This window comes from Triticum urartu, chromosome 4A, assembly GCF_056163025.1.
Source record: "Triticum urartu cultivar PI428250 chromosome 4A, HENAU_Tu73, whole genome shotgun sequence".
NCBI lineage: Eukaryota > Viridiplantae > Streptophyta > Magnoliopsida > Poales > Poaceae > Triticum > Triticum urartu.
In genome coordinates, this window is record NC_141876.1 from 418,685,012 (window position 1) to 418,694,140 (window position 9,129).

The following is a 9,129-nucleotide window of genomic DNA, read 5'->3' on the forward strand; positions in this document are numbered from 1 at the left end:
GGCCTACGGTTCATCTTCAACCTCCACCCCCTGAGCCGGCCAAACAGCAGCCCCCCGCCGCCCGCGGCCGGCGGTGCGCCGCCCCGCCCGCCCCGAAAACACTCCCCACCTCCGCCCCGGCCACCCCTCTAGGCCCCCGTGCCGAGCTTTTTCTCTGGCTATCCCCATGCCACCGCCCCGCCAATGCCCCGCCACCGCCGGCGACCACCGCCCCCATCCTGAACCCTAAGATAGATAGTGGGATACCTCTCCGGCGAGCCCCCCTCCCTGCTGCGGCTGGTTCTTCCTTCACCCCGGCGGCATTGGCGTGAAGTGTAGCTGAAAGTGCGTTATATCGACTAGAGGGGAGGTGAATAGGCGATTTTTATGAAAGTCTTCAAAACTTGGGAGTCATGAAGACAAACAGTGAAGATTATGCCTATTACTATGCAGCGGAAGTTAGATTACACTAGGCCAGCCATGGTCATGTATTCAATAGAGTGAAAGCACAGTGACAAACAGCTTCAGTGTAATAAGGATCAAGTAGGAATAAGTTATGAAGCCAAACAGATCATGCATTCACGTTGTGAAGACAAATGATAAAGCAAGCACGCAATGACTTCACAATGAGTAACAGCAAGAGAAGGAAGTGAAGATGAAACCAGTGACTCGTTGAAGACAATGATATGTTGGACCAGTTCCAGTTGCTGTGACAACTATACGTCTGGTTGGAGCGGCTAGGTATTTAAACCTTAGGACACACAGTCCCGGACACCCAGTCCTGAACACATAGTTCAGGACACCAAGTCCTCACCATAATCTCCTTGAGCTAAGGTCACTTAGTCCTCGCCCAATCACTCTGGTAAGTCTTCAAGGTGGACTCCCAAACCTTCACAGACTTCGTTCACTGGCAATCCACAATGTCTCTTGGATGCTCTGAACGCGACGCCTAACCGTCTAGAGGATTCACAGTCCTCAAGTGTAATAAGTCTTCAGATCACATAGACAAGAAGACTTAAGTGATGCCAAATTTACTCTGGCTCTGGGTGGTTAGGGCTTTTCTCCTCACTAGGAATTTTCTCTCAAAGGCTTCGAGGTGGGTTGCTCTCAAACGACAAAAGCCGTGCACTGAAATCTGAGCAGCCAACTGTTTATGGTTGTGGGGGTGGGCTATTTATAGCCACTTGGCAACCCGACCTGATTTTTCCGAAATGACCCTGGGTCACTAAGGAACTGACACGTGTCTCAACGGTCAGATTTCGAACTCTCATGGCAACTTTACTTGGGCTACAAGCAAAGCTGACTTGTCCGGCTCTGGACAAGATTTGCTCTCATTGTCTTCACTCGAAGACATAGGTTTTTGATTTAGGCATCACTTAAGTCATTCTGACTTGTTCTCCTGGACCCCACTTAACAGTACGGTGGTTCCTATGACTCAACAAAAAATAAAAAGAACTACGAAAGATCTAAGTCTTCGAGTTCCATAGGCTTCATAACGTGTCTTTTGTTGTCATAGTCTTCAATGTGAATATCTTCATATACCACCTTTTACTTCAATGTCTTCATTCATTTTTAGGGGTCATCTCTGGTAGTAAACCGAATTAATGAGGGACTTCTACCTGTGTTTTCCTGCAATTCTCACAAACACATTAGTCCCTCAACTAGGTTTGTCGTCAATACTCCAAAACCAACTAGGGGTGGCACTAGATGCACTTACAATCTCCCCCTTTTTGGTGATTGATGACAAACTAGTTGAAGTTTTCAACGGGGAATATAAAGTGTGAAGTCTGTAAAGGAATTGTCATCATAAGTTGCAAGTGCTCCCCCTGAAGATGTGCATATAAGTTAATTTGCTTTTGGAATGCAAATGCACATGGCAGGTTGTACTTGTGGAGATCAGCTTCAGCTTATGATGACAATCTACTATGCATGTGAAAGTATATGAAGATAATAACATGCATAATGGAAAATGGACGGCTGCAGAATGAGATGAGTGCGGAATTTATCGTCGCACATGTGGAATTTATCTTCGCAAAAGGAGTGGTAAAACAAGTAGCAGACGACCATCGAGTTTTAGTGTTTACAACTCAAAAGAACCAAATGAAGCAAAACAAGAGTTGCAAACACGAAGCAAGTATAACAAAACAAGGCACCCGCCCATATTGACCCGCTTGAAGACTATAAAAATCATATGCTTCTCCCCCTTTTGTCAGGAATGACCAAAAAGGTTTGAAGACATAGAGTTTTCTACGCGTTCCCAGGCGCAGCAGGGTTGGTGGAGTTGTTTGGCGGTGCTGAGCTTTGAGGTGCTGAAGCGGGTGGTGGTGAAGTAGCATCATCATCTTCATCAATGATCGTCGCAGTGACGGTGGCAGCAGATGAGGAATACTCAGAGTCTTCAAGTGATGGTGTGTTGCGCATCACAGCCCTCCTAGGAGGTGTGGTGTCAAATTTGAAGTGCTCTGTGAAGCCATCCTCTTCAAGTTCAGCTTCAGTGCAGATCATTGAGAGCCCTTTCCACGTACGACGGCAAGTCTCATGCGTAACGAAGGCATTCTTGGTGGCCAGGTTTCGAAGACGATTGACATCCACCAAGAGGCTCTTCATCTGACGTTTCAGCCAGTCGTGATGCCTATCTTGCTTTTCGTGAAGGGCCACAAGAAGCTCTCGGTCAGTGAGGACACGAGCATGCTTCTTGGGTCTTGGAGCGTTTGTGCTATCTGTGGCTTCAGTTGATGCTGGTGCACGTGTAGTGCCAGCCATAGGATAGACCCTGGACATGGCTTCAACACCTTCAACATTCTGCGTGAAGCTCTGGTGTTCGGCATTCTGAAGACTTATTGGATTCTTGGCAGGCTCAGGGTATATTGCTTCAGCAAAGATATCCACATCTGGCAGGAAGATGCGATGGTTTCGGGCTGAGGGCTGATATGAATTTGTAGATTGCAGTTTGATCAGCCTCATCACCCAAGGGGCATAGATTTTTAGACCAAATAAGTCTGAGCCTGACGCAGCAAGTTGTCGTATGAAAAGATTCTGTGCATTGAAGCATTTGCCATGCATGATATAGAATATGAGAGTCTTCATTGCACCCTCAATCTTGGCATGTGGAGAGTGTCCCTTAATGGGCCAGAGAGTCCGCCGGATAATATGATATATGGTCCTGCGCAGGTACTCTAGGTCTTCAACGAAGAACTCAGTTGGATAGGGTGCATCTTGAGGCAATGGCTTCATCATTGAGAGCATCTGACTCATATTGGGTTCAGGTCTCTGAAATATGCTCTCAATAGCTTCAGAATGAAGTTGACACCCTTCCTCGAAGAATTCGCCTGGAGTGGGCAGGCCAGTGAGCTCAATGATATTGAATGCATTGGCTTCATGATGGACATTTCTGGTCATCCACTCCAGGATCCAAGTCTTAGGATCTCCGTTGTAGCCTTTGATGTGGAGAGTGGCATAAAACTGAAGCAGAAGCTCTTCGTTCCAGTGCTCTTCATCAGTCACGAACGGCAGCAGACCCACTTGCCTGAAGCAGTCCAAAGCTTCCTCAAGACATGGCAGACCAGCAATAGCTTCAACCTCAAGGCGCTTGTGTGGGAAGATGCGACCTTGGTTGTATAAGATGCAAGAATAATAGCTGCGCTGTGAATAGATCCAGAACCTGTCTGATACAATCCTTTCCCTTGAATAGGGGTTCTTGGAGCTATCGAAAAATGTGTTGTCTGCCTTGAAGCTGTTTACATCAAAGGAGCCAGGTGCTGATGCAGGACCTGGGAACCTTGGAAGCCTTGGGACTGGCTTCTGGACATGAGGCCTGTGCTCTATGTGGTAGTCAAATTGTGGACCTACAGCAGACTCAGGAACTGAAGTGTCTGGCTCAGTGGCTTCGCTGTTCGCTGAAGCATTTGGTGGGGCGGGCTCCACATTGGCTTCAGTGTTAGTAGTTTGAGGGACATCTTCAGGCACGTTCTCTTGGGGAACTGCATCTTGATGGAGCGAGGGAGTGAGTTCTAGAGGTGCTTCTTGATTGTCTTCGGCTGATGCAGCCGGAATTTCTGCAGACTGGACTTGAGGCCGTGGACCTTTGCGAAGCCTACGGAACGCAGACGACGCTTGTGGTGTCGGAGTGGGCTGGGCCTGAATGTCTTCTTCCTCCTGAGGGCGATCCGCCCATGACTCATCTTGTGCAATTGGCGTCAGAGGACGACCAATGCTGATGGGTTCGCTTGTTTCAAGCTGAGGAAGGGCTGCATCACCTTGCACATTGTCCTGATGACCAATGTCTTCAGCGTCAGGTGCCTCTGTGGGAGCAGGCTCATGAACTGTTAGTCTTCTTTCTGCATTGGGGTGAATGACAAAAAGGGGTTCAACCATCAAGGGCTCTGTGGGAGCAGCCCTAGACTTCTTAGTCTTGCGCTTCTTTTGACTGGGGGCAGAAAGAGAGGCTTCAGAGCTCTTCCTTTTTCTGGCTTCAGCTTCTGCAGCTCTTGTCTTCTTTAGCTCTGAAGCTGTTGACCGGCTCTTTGGCTTTGAGCCAGTCGTGGCGGTTGGGAAGACAATGGAAGTGGCTGCTTGTCTTGATACCTCTGGTTCACTCACAGCAGGCTGCTTCTTCTTCTTTGCGGCCATCTTGGGGTCGATGCCTGGACGCCCAAGTGCCTTGCGCTTTTCAGCCTCGTTGTAGGCTTGAACACATTTGTCAGCCAATGACTTCACCCTTTCATGCGAGCCTTGAGCTTCAGCTCGCTTCTTCAGAAAGTTTTCTTTGAGATCATGCAGCATGATTTTGAAGCTTCTCACTTCCTGCACACTGAGACTGGCCATGTGCTTCTTGAACTGAGCTTTTTCGTGATCAATTTTCTGCTTCAGCTCAACAATGCGCTGAGCAATGGCCAGTTCTGAAGCCATTGTGCCTTGGAAGGCGACGGTGAGTCCAACAGGCAGCTCCAGATCATTGAAGCTTATATCTGGTGTGTCAAACCATTCATCGATGAAGCTGTGGATGATGGCGACATCAAAGAGACGCAGATTGTTGAAGATTTCCGCTTCCTCCTTGCTTTTGATGAGCTGTTCTAGTGCGCCATCGCCCAGATCTTCATCGCTTGATAGATCAATGGCTTCACTGCGCAGAATGGCAGCAGCAGTGAGCTCTTTGCCTGTGTGTTGCTGGGGCTCCTTATCCTTCAGGGGCTTGGAGATGCGGGATACATCTTCAGACTGCACACTGACTTCAGGAGGTGCAGTTTTCAATGGCTTCGCCCTTGAGATTTTTGAGGCAGGGGCCGGCTTCGACGCTTTTGGTTTCTTTGTCTGCTTTGGCTTCGGCACAGCAGGAGCTTCATCAGACTCAGAATCAGCTAGACGGGCATTCACAGTAGTCCCTTGGACTAAGATGTGGGTGATCAGGCCCTCAAGATTGGCAAACGGACCGATGATATTGGGTTCCGCATCGCGTGTGCCATCTGCCCTTGGTGAGGAGGGACCAGGATTGACGTCAAGCCCAAATTCTTCTTGTTTAGCTTCGCAGACTGTTGAGCAAACTGAAAGTTGCATTTGAAGAGATTGTCGTCACGACACCAGAGAAGTGACAACGGATGTGCATCATCAGGCTGTGGTCCTCGGACCATGCATGGGTAGAAGCCTTGAGCAATGGCTTCATCTCTGGTTCTGGGTACAAGGTTCTTGTATAAGATATCCCCCCATGGACTCTTGATTGCATTCTTTTCAGCATACTCCTGGGTGACGAAGTGGTATTTGAACCACTGTTCTGCCCAATAGCGTCGAATCCATTGGATTTGGGTTTTGCGCTGCCCATAGCTCTCTTCTGGATCTATTTTGTACATTTCTGCCAAGTCTTCAGGTAGATCCTTGGAAGTTCCCTCACGTCTCTGTCTGCCCCCCTTTCTTGCTGCTGCAACTGAAGCCATAAACTTTAACTTGAAAGGCTTCAAAGGCTTTATTTTTCTGGACAAACAGGAACTGGCTTCAGGAGAGTTTATGTGATGCTGTAGGAATTCTGCAAATGAATGCAGACTATGAGAACTGAAGGATTCTCCCACGGACATGTACCTGTGACAGTATTAAGGTGCGAGGGAAGGGGAAGAGGTCATATGCATTCTCAGAAGGTTTTGAAGATTAATCAGTTTAGAAGACATTGACCTCATTGTGCGAAGACATTCACTTATAGATAAGAAGTTGGTTCCAGATTTGTACGAACCCATAGATCAGTACAAGTGAGGAATCTAACTACTTTATGAAGCACAAGTGAATATACTAGGCATGTTATGAGATGCAGCGAGAGATCTAACTGGTGTGAAGAGAAACTTCTTATGGTTGAAAGTGACAGAACCAAGAGATCAAAAGAGGCTGTAAAAAGAAGTTTTATTTACCACACTGGAACTGCTAGACGGAAGGAAGTTGATGCCGAGTAGTTCAGTCCTCCGTGCCCTAACTTGGCGACGGAAAACACCTATGGCGACGGCGGAGAGGACGATGTCCGCGGTCGGCGTGAGGACGGCGTTGGAGAGGTTGCGGCAGCGAAGCGCTTCGTCTCCGGCATCGTCGAGTGCTAGCGGTGGCGCTAGGGTTCGTGCAAGGATGGAAGAAGGAGATAATGACTGCGGTAAGTGTGAATTTATAGACTCAGAGGCGGCACTATGCTACTACGCAGGTGCCCCTGGCGGTTCGCATTTGAGGCACGCGTGGCCAGTTAGCGGAAGTTTGGGGTTTGTTCCACGTCCCACGCACGCCTAAATTGTCGGGCGCTCGTTCCTGCTTCTCCGGATCTTATGTGGAGGAATGAGCATTAAAAACGGACTTTTATGGTTGTCTCTATGTCTTCAGCTGACAAGGACACAGTGAAGACATTCGACAGTTTCAACAGAATGCATATGACTTGGAGAGATAGAGTTTGAGATAGAAAGCATAGAGAGGTTAGGGTCCGATCACATTCACTTAGTTCAAAAGATTCAACCAAGAAGACATAGCTATAAGTGAATGCTGTAGAGGACAGAACACTTAGAGCATATATATATATATATAATCATCGTAGTGAAGATAATCATGAAGACATGTTAAGTTCGAAGCCAAACCAATGTGAAGATATTGCAAGGTAACGCCATGAGTTAAACACTTCAAAATGGAACGTTTGGTGGTGGCATTACCCACCGTATAGGAAGTATTAGACCCAGACACGGCGCACAATTATTGTGGCGCTCCAAAGTCAAATTCCACATTAATGTATTCACACTTAGAATGTATGTCTTCATTGATTGAAGATATACTTTACTTTGTGCGTTGCACATCTAAGTCATCAATATGCATAAGTGTTAGGATGTGTGCCTAATCACAGGACATTTGAGGATTCCAAGATATTTAGCTCACACCGTAACTTGCAAAACCTCTTCTCATCCAAGGGCTTGGTGAAGATATCTGCCAATTGCTGTTCAGTGTTGACGTGTATGATATCAATGTCTTCCTTCACAACATGATCTCTGAGAAAGTGATGGGCGAATTTCAATGTGCTTTGTCTTCGAGTGCTGAACTGGGTTGTTGGCAATCTTGATGGCGCTTTCGTTGTCGCAGTAAAGTGGCACTTGCTTCAGATGAATGCCATAATCCTTGAGTGTTTGCTTCATCCATAGAAGCTGAGCACAGCAAGATCCAGCAGCAATGTATTCAGATTCAGCAGTGGAGAGAGATACACAGTTCTGCTTCTTTGAAGACCAACATACAAGTGATCGTCCCAGAAGGTGACATGTGCCTGATGTAGACTTGCGATCAACTTTGTCACCAGCATAATCAGCATCCGAAAATCCAACCAAATCAAACTTTGAGCCCTTTGGATACCATAATCCTAGAGTTGAGGTGTGAGACAAATATCGAAGAATTCGCTTCACAGCTAAGTGATGCGACTCCTTTGGTGCCGCTTGAAATCGAGCACACATGCAAACACTAAGCATGATATCTGGCCTAGATGCACATAAATAAAGCAAAGACCCAATCATGGAGCGGTATACCTTTTGATCGAACTCTTTACCATTGTCGTCAGGACCTAGATGATGTTTGGCTGGCATTGGTGTTGTGAAGCCTTTGCAGTCTTGCATACCGAACTTCTTTAGGCAATCTTTGAGATACTTCTCTTGAGATATGAAGATGCCATTGCGCTGTTGTCGGATTTGAAGACCAAGAAAGAACTTCAGCTCCCCCATCATGGACATCTGATATTGCTCTTGCATCATATATCCAAACTCTTCACTGTACTTCCGATTGGTGCAGCCGAAGATAATGTCATCCACATATATTTGGCACACAAACAGTTCACCATCGTATGTCTTCGTGAAAAGAGTGGGATCCAGGGAACCAGGTATGAAGCCTTTGCTCTTCAAAAAGTACTTGAGTGTATCATACCAGGCCCTAGGGGCTTGTTTGAGGCCATACAGTGCCTTGTTGAGCTTGTATACCATATCAGGATGTTTTGGATTTTCAAAACCAGGTGGTTGTGCAACATACACTTCTTCTTCAATCTTGCCATTGAGAAAAGCACTCTTCACATCCATTTGATATAGAAGTATGTTATGATGATTTGCATAGGCCAGCAGTATGCGTATGGCTTCAAGCCTAGCCACAGGAGCAAAAGTTTCATTGAAGTCAATGCCCTCTACTTGAGAATATCCTTGAGCAACGAGACGAGCTTTGTTTCTGACAACTTGACCATGCTCATCTTGCTTGTTGCAGTATATCCATTTGGTGCCTATTATGTTGTGCTTCCGTGGATCGGGACGCTTAACCAGTTCCCATACATTATTCAGCTCAAACTGTTGAAGCTCTTCTTGCATAGCTTGAATCCATTCAGGTTCCATGAAGACTTCTTCAACTTTCTTGGGTTCTGATATTGAGACGAATGCGAAATGCCCACAGAAGTTTGCTAGCTGAGTTGCCCTTGAACGAGTGAGTGGACCAGGTGCATTGATGCTGTCTAGTATTCTGTCAATCTGCACTTCATTTGCAACACGAGGATGTATAGGGCGAAGACGTTGCTCTTGCTGATCTGCGTTGTTGTTTGGAGGAATGTCTTCATGCTGAGCATTGTCTTCATGTTGATCAGTTGCTGAGATGATGAGTTCTTCTTCAGGATGAGCTTCAGAAGGC